General features: G+C 43.8%; 1 protein-coding gene across 5 annotated transcripts in view; it reads right to left on the reverse strand.

Moving 5' to 3' along the window:
* The window catches only part of ANKRD11 (ankyrin repeat domain containing 11), a 153,422-nt gene that overhangs the window by 127,754 nt on the left and 11,619 nt on the right, over window positions 1-14,049 (reverse strand). For 2 of the 5 annotated variants that reach the window (XM_080637868.1, XM_080637867.1), the window contains exon 2: window positions 250-329. The exons of the other annotated variants lie outside the window; for them this stretch is intronic. The gene's annotated coding sequence lies outside the window, so the exon portion shown is untranslated. The remainder of the gene's footprint in view (window positions 1-249; window positions 330-14,049) is intronic. 5 annotated transcript variants of the gene reach the window in all.

The raw sequence follows: 14,049 nt of genomic DNA on the forward strand, positions 1-14,049 counted from the left end.
TCACTGAAGTCAGGGAAAAGCTTGCTACAATTGAAATGATATAAAAGTGAAAAGGCATCTTAGAACTAAAGGCGTTTCCCAACATATTCTGGGTTAGTACCTTCACATTGCTCCACAGAAGTTTGCAATTTTTGCCTTCAGATTTCAGAAAATAAATTCAAACCACCACACTCAAAACACCAACACAGACACAAGCACTTGTTAGGCAATAAAACTGAAAACTGGAACAGAAGCCAGGTAAATATTTACCGATTCCATAGTTGAAAGCTGTTGTTAGCAGGACATATATTAAAATCCAACAGAGAGGTGTCCCAAAAACGCTGTGCAATCTGAAAAACACAGGAAGTAGTTCATTAGAAATTAAAACACAGTGTTTCACTTGCAATAAGCATGCTACATTTGAGTACACAGAGGCTACTAAATCCAAATCCTTGCCTAATCCAGAAACAAATTTCCTCATAACGAGTCTGCACAAATAGAACAACAGCTCTTGCTGCACCTTTCAAGATGTTTTTCCAACTACAAATTCCCAAAGTGAAACTTCCAGCGCCGGGCAGGAACCAGCAGGAGCTCTCGGCACCTAAGGCAAAGGGGAATTACATCCATTAACTGGTACATGAAACGGTCAGGAATTCCAAGCCAAAAACCTGGGTTTTCCCTGAACTTTTCACCATGGGTGTGCACGGCTGAGCGGTCATAGGTGACTGTCAGAGAGGCGCAAGTTTTGGACAGCACAGCTCAGTCGGAGCCTGTGCAAGCCATATGAGCAAAGGCAAGGCAGAACTTTGCAGTTCAAACCTTTTTTTGAGGGTTTGCAAGGTGGGAGACTGGATCTTGGGCAGAGCCACTTGTAAAACAGTCTTATTCCAGGCTTTTTATGCCCACGACCATAGAACCATAAAGTCATAGAATGGCTGGGGGTGGAAGGGACCTTAAAGATCATCTACTTCCCAATGAGAGCTACCTCACAGCTTTTTCCAACACAAGTGAATGTGTCCTGGGGCACTGACGGATCCCCTGATGGGGACCTGCAGCCCTGCAGAGTATGACAACGATACCTGCACAGCACCTTTTCCAGCATGATTCGCCCATTCTTTTTACCCTCTTCCCCATTATAAGACTCACAACTCTAACTTGACCTACCCACTTCAACTGCACCAAAAGACAGACTGGGGGGAAAAAAGCTGAACTTCCAACTCCATTATCTGGAAAATCATTAGTGCTGCCTGCTGACAGTAGTGACTAGACCAACTGTGCACAAAATTATCAAAGAGTCCACAGAAATCCTGTCCCATGACATACTGACACACAAGTTCTGAAGATTCCTATCTGCTTCCGGGCCTATGCATAGCAATTGAATTCACTACTTAGCTCACGTGTAAGACAAACATTAAGTATTGTAGCAATGAAATAGCAATCACATATGAGTTAAGGACCCTCTACAACCAACAGTGCACCATTTTTTTTAATGGAACTTATGAAATTACGTATGAAGTACAGCAAATACTGCAGTGGAAGGTGCCCAGTGCAGAGATCACTGGCAAAACCTGCCCTGTTGTATGCATTCCATCACTCACACAATGTTCCTGTCATGCAGAATCTAACATTTCAATTTAAAACTACCTCTGCTTCCAAAAGCCTAAGTTATAATTAGAAATGCTAGACACATTTATGCACCTAATTTTCTTAGCTTTAAGTCTGTTGAGAATATATCACTTCACAAACCAACGTTTCTATCCTCGTTTTCCCTTCTGTGAGCTTACAAGACCAACTGCTGGTCAAGGCTTGGCGTATTGGACAAGGCTCCCATATGCGCCAAGCTAACTGCAGCTACACAGAAAGCCATTTGCAATGCAAACCACCAGACGTTCAGTCTTCCTTTGTGTTGAAACAGCAGTATAAATACTAAATAATTAAGTGTTCCAGGTGACCAGATTCTGGTTTAAAACAGGGTCGGTCTTTCAAGACCTGTGACACTTTATTTTACTTTTAATATGAAGTCATTTGGAAACTCTGGGTAAGCAGACACTTCCATTAAAATAAGTCTTTCAACTTCTAAGCTCTCCCACCAGCTTCTTTCTGTTCTTTCACACTGACCACGTCATCCTCAGCAGTTCCCCACTGCTGAGTTACTGGTTCCTCTTGCTGCACTCCCACACATCAGTAAACTGCAGATTTAGAGCACACAGAGCAACTTTTCCAGCATCCATTGAAAAAAAAAAAAAAAACAAAAACCTGGGAATTAAGTAATTCAAACTTCTTTAATAAAACGGTATCTTGTGACTTCACAGAAATCCATATTTGGAGATGGAAATTGCTTTACAATCACAAATGTGACCTGAAAGAAACCAGTACCCTTGCATTAAGATTAACTACAGACTATTTCCATCAAAGCAGCTGGGGCAGGCAGCTGCGCTCTGGCAGGGGAATGCTGACTGGTTCCAGTAGCAAAGCAGGAACAGGCTTCAGAGGCTGATGTCAGCCATGGAAGAACAAAACCAGAGCAGTTCTGATGCAGAGTCACTCAGAAGGGTCTCTGTGAAAAATGTGTACAAGATTCAACAATTTTACACATCTAGGTATTTCCGCATTTGTTAAGTGAATGCAGAAAGGGTTCTACTTCAATCCCCATTTTACTGGGAGCAGGATAGAAGCTCTCTGCTGAAGTTTCATTTCAAGCCATGGGAAAGCCAGTTCTCCCACAAGTAGGTATGGTTTTCTTAGCAGTGCTTTTTTGACTCAAAAAGTTGTGTTTTGATTGAATGACAGGCTTGCATTAATTGAGATTCTATGGTGCCCCAGAACCAAGCAGTGTAATGGGATGTCAGTATGAGATTTAGATTCTGGTTTACATCAATTTCTGAATGGAAAAAAAAGAAACCTCTCGGGAGTAGGACAGCCTTTTCCAAGGCAGTCATCTGCTTCCCTCTAAATAACTTCGGGAAGAGACAGAATTTCAATGAGGCATCTCTCTGAGGGCTTCTGTGAAAACGTACACTGGGGAAAACAGACACCAATGAGCATACGCTTTCAGATGAGCTCCATTAGCTCAGATACAGAACTCAGGGAGGTACGAGTACAATATATGTGGAGGGAGGGGAAACCTAGGAATGTTTTCCAATGCACTCCATCGGCATGTTCAGGACAACGTGGTGAGACTGCCTTTACAGCCTTACACAGCACCCAGAATACAAACACTAATCATTCACCCTGCTGAAACGGTGAGAAACACTTATTCTCAGAAACCGTAAAATCACATTACAATTCTGGAATCTGAGAAAACTGAGGTTGTAGGGAGAATCCATAAGCAGACAGCACTACAACGCCACGTACTTACTATCAACTATGTGTTTTCCAGGAATACCTGTAGGTAGCTTCTGCAACAACAGGGATTCTATTCCTGCCTGGTTACAGCACCCAAGCTGAATTCAAGCAACAAGTGTTGGAGTTCAGGGAATCACAGAAACAGACTGGTTTGTGTTGGAAGGGACCTTAAAGCCCATCCAGCTCCAACCCCTGCCACAGGCAGGGACACTTTCTTCCACTGGAGCAGCTTGCTCCAAGCCCCTGTGTCCAACCTGGCCTTGAACACTGCCAGGGATGGGGCAGCCACAGCTTCTCTGGGCACCCTGGGCCAGCGCCTCAGCACCCTCACAGGGAAGAGCTTCTGCCTAAGAGCTCATCTCAGTCTCCCCTCTGGCAGGTTAAAGCCATTCCCCTTGGCCTGTCCCTACAGGCCCTTGTCCCAAGCCCCTCTCCAGGTTTCCTGCAGCCCCTTTAGGCACTGGAGCTGCTCTCAGGTCTCCCCTTCAGGAGCCTTCTCTTCTCCAGGCTGCCCCAGCCCAGCTCTCTCAGCCTGGCTACAGAGCAGAGCTGCTCCAGCCCTCACAGCACCTCTGTGGCCTCCTCTGGACTCGCTCCAGGAGCTCCACATCCCTCTTGTGCTGTTGCCCCAGAGCTGGACACAGGGCTGCAAGGGGGTCTTGAAGAAGAAACCAAAGTGCCACAGAAAACAGCTGAACTGACCACCTCTGCTCGTTCCCACACGTTTTGCTCACAGTCCCTCGAAAGCCAAGGGCTATGCAGCAGCAGAAGTTTTCCCTTGGCCTCTCAAAGGAAATAAGGATCATCAGATTTGTGACAGTGTTACTTAAGAGCACACCCCGACTACCCTACGTAGCTCAGGACTACTTGGAAAGAGGAGGAAGAAGGAGAGGTGTTGCACTGGAGATCTGAAAGGTGGGGTGGAGAAAGTTGTTTCCAAGAAATACACAGAAATGAGAGATAAATAACATGCCTTTAACTGAAATGCCCTGCATCGTATCAGTAGCTTACAGACCAACCATCTCCCAACACACACATGCTGAGCAAACTGTTCTGTTCAGTAGGACTGGAGTCACACTCACTCACGCGTGCAGCTGCTCCTACACTCCAGAAACAAATTTCCAGTAGCGGTGTGAGCCACAGAAATTGCCTTTCACTGGGATTCACAAAGCAGCAAATACTTCTGCAGCAACACGGCAGACAGCTATGCTCATCCAGTACTGATTACTGCAGTGAAACACCAAAGTCCAGAGACAATTCTGCTAGTGTTAAAAAAACGGAGGAAAAAAACCTTTCAATGTGTTTCATCGTGCCAAAATTGCAGCTTCAGGTAAAATTTAATTTGATAGCATTCAGAAACTAAGTAGATAACATATTTGTGGTCGCAAGGTTCCTTTATTTTGCCCTGCAGATACATATGCAGAGAACTACATTTTTTTCAAGCTCCTGCCATCTTTGCCACTTGATAAAAATACAAAATAGCCTGATACTGTCCTCAAAAACACAGATCAAGATACCTATATGTGGGCTGAAGAGCCTAAGGCTCATTTTATCCCCCTGAAACAAGCATGAAGGAAGGGAAAGACACGATTCCTGTGGAACTGAATCATCCTTGAAGTGTTTTAACTGAAAGTCTGACACGGAGAACACAGTCCACAAGAAACTGGGGGTTGCAGTTGTTTAAATTCAGGACTAAGCTGCTCAAAGACCTCTATGGAATGAAAACAATACAGAATCTGTAATGTCAAATAAGTAGTTTCAATGTGTTAGGTATTTCTCAGGATCTGTGCTTGTTTCAATCCATATGACACCAGTTACAGCATTTTTTACACTGATAACAACAGTCGGACTCAGCTTCCATCACCCATTCACCTGGGCTGACCCTGAAAGATCACTACACACTGTTGTTGTCTACTTTACCAATACTCCACATATCCCTTTGAGAGGGAATGGCACTTCTGTACAGTGGGTTTCTATGTCTTTTTTTGTAGAAATGAGGCTTGAGAGCTCAAATGGAATTTCGGTAGCTCTAAACAAGTAAACACTTCTACATTGTCTTCAATTGCATTGAACTAAAAAATCTAATTATCAGAAGCCTAATATTTCACCAGGTTTAACCCCTGCAAACAAACAGCAAGCAGCTAAGCAATACACCCTGAAATTACCGGACACGCCAACTTTATTACTGATTATCTGGTTCCTTTCATACCAGACATTTAATGTTCTCTACTCGCAAGAATATCTCAAAATTGCTATCCTCTAAAATCACCCAGCATTTCTCCTGAAAAGAGCCATGAGAGCAGCCTGAAAAGGTACTTGATGAGGTAAGAAACTAGGGCTGCCAGAAGAGTCCATGCTTCGGTACAACCTGAGAGCTTAAATCACTGCAGTAACTCGCTATTTCTTGGAGTGAAGTGGCAGAAAAGCAAAGCAAGCCTGAACAGTTTCCACTGAACCACGTTTTTTTTATTCTGTGCAGACAATTAAGAGTTCTGGAAATATTCAAGTATATTCCCTCATCTCTCCTCCTTCACCCTCTACCACCCTTCTGTGGCTTCTCTGATGAGTGGAAAGTATCAACTCAAAATACAGCTCCTTAACCAATCCTGGGCTAAAGCTCAAGGCTGCAGCTTGCCCTTCTGTACTAGCACGCAAAGACAAGCCTTGCTCTGCCACTGTTTTCCAGGCTTTAATTTAATATGTATAAGCTATTACCTCCCCTAGTTTTAGAAAAATGTTAAATACCTTAAAGATAACGCACTCTTATCAGCAAATGGAAAAAGAAGTCTTAACTACACGAGCAACACTTGCCTTATAACAGCATTAACTTCCATCAAGTGGCCATCTTTATGATGGGCAGCAATAAGAAAACTGTTCGGCATCGAAAAATGGTTATGCACGCTCAACTTCAGCAGCCTAGAAAGCTGCAGGCATCCTTGTTTGTCAGACCCAATGCCTGCAAATAATCTCCAGACCCTTACCATTTTTCTGTTTTAGGGCTCAATATGAAATTTAATTACTCAAGACTGCTGGGTCCTTCCAGCCTGGTTGAATCTCTTCCAAAAAGATGCATAATCAGGCTCATTTCTTTATTAAACAATCTGCACCCGCAAAGCAAAGATCCACTGCCTGGCTTTGGAAGAACACATCATTATTACTGGTACACAGCAAAAATTAATATACACATTAAGCCCATGAGAACGTGTTTCCAAGAAAACCATCAGCTCAGAACAGCAGCATCATATTTGCTTTCATATCACCTGAACTGGTTAGCTAGCCAGCTATAAAATTCTATAGCAAGATGTACAGAACCCTCAAGCTGTTTATTTTAGCGTATGGTAAGCTGTTAATTCCTAAACCATTTGGAAGAGACACGGGATGCACAATGGCATGGATATTCAAAGCAGAACTGTTCCAGGAATATTTTTAGTTCACATGAAAATGAGAAGAAATTGCAACCTCCGTATCCTAACCATTTTCTGAACCCCATCTGAAAAGGAGTCCATTTCCAACCCAATTATTCCACAGGCAAACAATACGAAGGCAGTAGGAACAGCACGGATTTTAAAGCTCAAGTATAGCAGCACACACACAGACATATAAAAGGAAGTGCGTAACACGGCTGAAAATCAAACAGTTTAGAAAACAGTATCCAGGAAAAGACTTCCAGGTCAACACAGGAACGAACACACTGAAAGTTCAAGGAAAAGGTAGGAGGCAAAGACAACAAATGCTTTTCCTGGGTGCACAAACAAGAAGTACTAAAGGAAAACAAGCCCCACTGCAGTCAACTGCATGATCAGTAATACTCTCAGATGTTGGCAATTAGAAAGGTTTATGGGAAAACAAAAAGAAATAATCAAGTATTAGAAAACTTAGTGTATATTCAAAAGGTACAGAATTTATGATTTTTCACAAATAAAAAAAATATATATATAATGTAAATAAATAGATAAATAAATAAAACCCCCACAGCTAGAAGATTCCTCAATTCCTGTCCACAGGAACCTGTAAAAGAATCACAACAGATTCATCTGGCAAAGAAACTGAGCTGCCGGACTTCCAGCTTACATTTGGCAGAGCCATCCTAGACACCTAAAACCAAAAATCACCTCCAGTGACTCTGGAGGATTTCTACCATGCAAGACCTAAAATATGCATCATAACAGAAGGGACACTGAAAGGTGAATTTCGGATACAGTCAACAGCGCTGCTGACCTCTGAGAGCTCAAAAACCCACCATGCTGAGCAGAACAAAGACAAGCTAAAAAATCTTGAAGCTTCAACTTGTCCTAATTAAGCTCCAACACGCTGGCCTTCAACAACCCAGTGAAGACAAGAAGAATGTTCTCTGGAATTAAACCAGTAATTTAAAGTTAGATCATAGCTGCTGTCATATTTCAAGTATCTTCTCCTTTTCATTCCTCCTAAATACAAGTCTGAAGTGGGACAAAGACATACTTCCCGTCATCAGACTTAATATCTTTCCTGTAACTTTACTAAGAGCTCTTTACTAATCCATTCCACTCAAATTCCCTTTGTAGGTTCTTCTGAGGGAAGGAAGGCAGGCTAACAATGCTACTAGACCAGAAGAGCACCACTCAAAAATAAAGTCCACAATTTCTTACTCCATGCTCAATTTTAACACATTTAGAAAATATATACCATTCTTGGAATTAAAAAAAAGTGACAGACACATTTGTCACCTTTACAGTCTGAGACATTTGCAACCATGCAATTCAGTGGTAAATTGGATCCAGGTTACTATTAATAACTGAACTGTTTCCTTTCCTTTCTGAAAGCTGATTTGTGAGAAGGATGCAAGCATCCCATTTTAAAACACGCTAATTAGCCAAGAAGGAGTCAAGGAAGTCAACGTTCAGCCTCCAAGAACATATACAGTCTCTCTCCTAGAGGAAAAAACCATAGCAAACTTACCCAAAGAGTGCACCATCACCCACTCCAAGCAGTGGTGTACAACCTCCTCCACCAAGAAGATTCCATGTCATCACACAAACATTACAACCAGACACTTCAACAACTCACACACGGGTTTCTATTCTTAAGAATATGCAGATCTCACTCAAAGGCTCACAACCGGATACGTGCAGAATTACAAGGAGGAGATGACACCATTACCTGCCACAGCAGCAGACCTGGCTTGATGACCCTGGAGGTCCCCAGAAAGCGACATGAGAAAGGCAATTGTGAAAAGGTGCTCAAGACTTCAGTTTCCAGAGTTATGATGAGTGCTTTACAATAACGTCAAATTACATAGGACAGACCCTAAAGAAAGCACCTTCTCGATTTACACAGGGCATCTCTTCCCTGTTGTCTAGGTCCTGGCAAGTGAAGGTCAGACTAAAAAGGTTCTTTAAAAATACCACATAAATTGAAAGCACCTATAGCTCCCACTGATTTTTTTTTCTTTTCTATTATAAACCCTGAGCAGGTTTAAGTAGCAGTTGTCATCATTAAAGAAGTTGCTCCCCTCCCATTTTCCATTCCTCTGAAGAACGAACATCCCATCAGCACTGGATACCAGTGCTGAAGCAGGAGGCTGCTGCTGTCTCACGGCTACAGAAAGCAGGGCTGGAGAGTGGTACGAGGAGAGCACGAGTCCATCTCAACCACACAGATATGCTGAAGAGCATTGCTAAATAACAGGAAAAAGAAGTCAAATGTCTGCCTGTCTCCATCAGTGGTGCCCCAGCTCCTTCGGAGGGGCTCAGTAACCGCAGAGTGGAGGAGGGAGACCCCTGTGCCTGCTCAGCTGCTAGATCCCCAGCTTCTCCCTTGGGCAGGTTCTGGAGCTCATCCACGGATCGGCTTCCCCTGCCAGCCCAGCAGAAAGCCCACTCACCTCCCTCTGCCTACTGGCCTCCTGCTACAGAAGGGGCTGAACGGCTCCTGCGCCGCAGGAAGGGTCGGGAAGCCTCAGCCCCTTGCCGCAGCAATGAACTGGCACTGGTCACACTGTGAAACCGCACCCCAGGAAAGCCTACAAACACCTAGGGAAAGGGCACATCCCTCCCTTCAAACACACTGCCATGCAAACAAACAGCACAGAGGGTGGCAAGGAAAACGGTCACAGGACAAAAGGACAGAGGGTCAGGATTAAACCGCTTGATCCCCAGCCAAACAGCCTACCTGTAAGTCCCCACAACCTCCAGAGCCAATTTAAAACCCTGAGTGTGCTATACTTTAGGTTATAAAATCATATTTAGGCACCTATTTGAAGCGCTCTTTGCTCTGCTGGTGGCTAAAAACAATTCCTTTGTCATCAAATCTTGCTTCAGTAAGCTGACATAACATTTTTAACTCAGGAAATAAGATAATTATGGTTCAAGGTAAACAACTACAACTGTGCATCATAAACAGTTTCTAATTTTAAGCCTGAGTCCCTCTAATGCCATCAATATCTCAAAGAAGGTTTCCTTACAAATGGTTTAGGTTGCCTAAGTAGCTTGTGACCGAGCCCTGCTGCCGATGAGCATCAGCAGCAGGCCTTGGGGGAGCCACGGGCAGGCGCAGCAGTTAAAAGTCCAGCAGATGCAGCAGGTGAGCTCCCGTATTAAAATGAGTCAAGGTAAGCCAAACATGAAAGAAGGAAAACACACTTGGAATCTTAAATAGCTTGAGAGGTAAGAACTGCGTCTCTTAGGAACACACAGAAAACAGCAAGAGCTGAGACCAAAGCTCCTCGTACTTACGCAATGTTTGCTGCCAGTCGTTTTCTGTGCCAGTCCTCAGATGCCCCACTCGGCTTCCCCAGTGGCACAAACAGCAAGAATTCAAGTCGCAACTTGCTGCGAGGGTATCAGCTACCAGAGCGTTCAGCACAAGGCAGTAAACTCACCTGCAGCCAGCTGCAGTGTGTCTAAACTAGCCCTTGTGCTACTGCTGCCATAAAACAGTCTCCACAGTTACTCACAAACAAAGCCTTGCAACAAACAGAGGAATCTCAAGCCAGCAATGCTTAAGCACATCATCTGAACTTGTCTGGAACTACAATGAGGTATTGAGGGCAGCAAGCTGTCTGCCTCCAGGATGAATCATTACACACAGAGGTAGCAATAACTGCAAGTACTGCTTATAGGTGTGAGCCTGATAGCCTTTCATTCCTCCTCACCCAAAGAAAAAGAAGTGCTAAATTACAACCAAAAGGAGGACAGCTGAATGAGAGAATAGAGCAGAGACCGAACACAGTAGAGAAAATGAGACCTGACACAGACAAAGCATTCCAGAATAGCTGAGCTCAGAAGGGACAGAAGTGGTCAAAGCCATCCAGCCAGCCAGTTGTGAGAATGCTGTTTAGTCCCCTGCAGAAAAAGCAGCGAAGAGGAATCATGTGGTGAAGCCTGGACAGCTTGGGAGAGCTTGCTCCTCCAAAACTTCTCACCATTAAGCTTTTCCAAACCACCCCACCCCACTGCTGCTATTGTTGTCACAGAGGGAATTTCAACTAGAACAATTATTCCCACCACATTTTTTCTGCTGGGAGAAGAAAAACGGCAATTCTGCACAGAAAATAGTATGATTTGCACAGTAGTTCATACAGCAACACAAGTCTCCTTCTGAAAGGAAAAACATGAACGTGCCTTGAATCCGGTGTGCAGCAGCAGGGATGTATTTTTAGATACGACCATTTGAAGGCAGCAATATGGTGAAAGTCTCCCAGGTTGAATTTCGCCGTGGGAGGTTAATCTCTGTGCACCCTGGAGAGGGCAGTTCATTAAGAGGCTGTTCAGAGCAGAATGAAACAATTCACCCACTCCCTGAAGAAATTCCTCTCCCTGTGACTGCACACAGGCAGCTTCTCTGAACTCTTCACCAACCCACATCCCATCCCAATTTGTACCATTTTCCGGGTACCAGCAGCGTGTTCAGGCTGTGCTAGAAATCACTCCTCCCCTCCACATCTCTAGCACAATTAAGGCAGCTGAATTCAAGGCCATCTTCAAAGCACAACGCAGGGTGCAAAGCGGCTCAAAGTCAACCCAAGCACCCAAGAGAAGGAGGGAGCAGAACAACAGTTTGGCTTTATAATGTTTTATCTGCAATTAACACTTCTTCATGACTTCTGATAACGTAACGTATTAGCTGTCAGACCAAACCTAAGTGCAAATAAGTGAACCTTCAAACATTCTCAAAGCAAAGCTTCAGAAAGAGTCAACTCTTTCTGCCACCAAAGCCACTCCAGCTCTCTCTCATGCTAAGGAATGTTTAACCTAATTATCAGGTAAAGGACTCTATTCAAAAGGTAACTTAGTCACCACTGCACTAGTTTGTACCCGCACTGAGCAATCACGGAGCAGCCCTTCAGAACCACACCTTTGGGAAAACACCACCGCAAAGGCTCTGTGAGAGACCTGCCCCAGACCTGGGAGCGACTCATAACACGGATGAGCCATCCTGTGCACCCATTTACAGACAGTCTACAGGGTCCTTGGGGGTCAGGGATGTTTGCTTGTTTTCAACAAGTCAGAGTGCCCAGCTACGCTCTATCCATACAGGGACATTCCCTTGACTTGAACCATGGGCTAAAGAGCCATTGTACACCTCTGCCTTCAACCCATATGAGGCTGTTCCTATGACATGGGAAATGCCAAGTCAATGCCAGCTCAAAAGATTGCTTCCTCATACTCTCTTACACCATTACATATTTTAATACTTAACTCTCACATAAAATACTTTCAAATTTTAAAGCATTTGGTGTGGAACAATTTTGGGGTACCTGGAGTTAAGCACAAACGGAATAAAATCCAGATAAACCTATGAATTAGAGAGTGTTCATTATTTCATAGGTTGCCAGCAAGTCTGAATGTACCATCTGACACCTTAGAGGCACTGACAATGTCCGGATGCAGAGCACATTACCCACTCCCTTTGAAAGGGGTATCTCTGAGTATCACAAAGGTGTCAGTGAAGGACACGAACTAACGGTCAATTGTGAGCATTTATGTGACAACAGGGAGGAAAAAAGAGCAAGAAAATGCAAAAAGTCTACATGAGAACCAAAAGTCCTGACTACAGCCAAGCCATTTTTCAGACTTCTATTAAAATTAGATTGGCCTTTGACTATGAATCATATCTGCCTCTTGTACAGCAGAAGAGCACCAACATCATACAGTGGAAGGCTAGACCATCCCCACAACACACACACTGCACTGCTTATACACCGCAACACTGAACATTTCTCACAGCTCATTTATTTAATATTGCTCACAGCTCTCATGGAAGGAAGCAAAACTGTGCTAAAATACGGTGTGTAGGTATAAGAAAAATAAAGGCTAATTCAGCCCTGCCTCCCCTCCTGAGCCTGACCTCCTCCAAGCACTTTAAATAGGATGTTATCACTACTTGTTTATACGCCATTACAGGAAAAAAAATGCTCGGTTTCCTAATACTGCATTACAGAACAAGATGTTACTCAATTCTTTTTGTAAAGTACTGAGAAATAACTGAGAGACCATATGCAGCTGAAAGCATCCACGTGCTGGAGTAATCCGGACTTACGTAACTGACAATTGGCATCTCACCACACAGAGCAGGAAAGGAAAGGCCAACACACACAAATCATCTTTGAGACATAAAACCCAACTGTAAATTCAGTTTGAGGAGCCTGGTTCAGGAGTTGACTGAAATTCACTTCTCTAAGTTACAGTTTAAGGTTTCTGCCATGACAGTACACAGAAGAGAATCCCAAGGGGTTGGTTTTCCCTCCTACACCTCATCCTGTCAAGCAAATATGAACCATTTGCTAATTGAAGAGTTCAGTTTAAACCAATGTCACCATGACCCTGATCTCAGTAGATGGAAGGCAAGTCCTTCTGGGTTTCAAGAAGCCTGGAGAAAGGCAGAGATCAGCATCCTTCTATTTTCTCAACGCATCATAAAACATCAGTTATCTGAGCACAGATGCTCCTGGAGATCACACTGTACCTTACCCTTGAAGACACAGCAAAGACAGAGCACCCACTTCTTCATGCCCATGGTAATCACCACAGCCCCCTGCCCCTCCGGATGAGGGCAAAGCCAATCACCACACTAGGGCTTATACGCAGGGGTAACATCTAAAGCCCTAAACCACCCCTGCCTTGGGATGGCCCCACTACCTTCAGCTGTAAAAACTGCTTCCTAACACCAGCTGCAGTGGACATCTCTAATACTCACAGGCACAGTTCAGAAGAATAACAGCCATGGCGTTGGGCAGACAGACATGGACAGGGCAGCCAAAAACAAGAGGTGCAAAATAAACCCCAAATCCACAGACTATGGGACATCAATGCAACTAAGGACCTTCTCCACCCCCTTCCTACCTGCTCTTAGCCAGAAGGAAAATTGTTTTTTCAGAAGCATTGAAGAAGAGCTTTGGTATCACTCTGTTAGAGCTCACTGCTGTTAGGTGCCAGGCTTGGGGTGGAAGGGAAGGTGTTTGCCCAGCTGCAAGCACCACCATGAAGACACAGGCAAGTTATGAAAAGCAGGTCAACTTTTTACACACAGATATAGGATAACAAACGTTTCATGGCTGCATTTCGGATGCTTAAGATCTTAAACTGAACCATAGGAAAGCATGTTACTAGTTAGGCTATTACAGAAAATGAAATGAAAATTGAAAATGAAGTCTAACGGACATTAAATTTAACTAAATATACATCAATTCCACAATCATCATAATACATGGTTCTTATGACAAAACTTCTGTGGAACATAAAAGCA

Source organism: Psittacula echo (genome assembly GCF_963264785.1).
Source record: "Psittacula echo genome assembly, chromosome: Z".
In the NCBI taxonomy this organism is placed as follows: Eukaryota; Metazoa; Chordata; class Aves; order Psittaciformes; family Psittacidae; genus Psittacula; species Psittacula echo.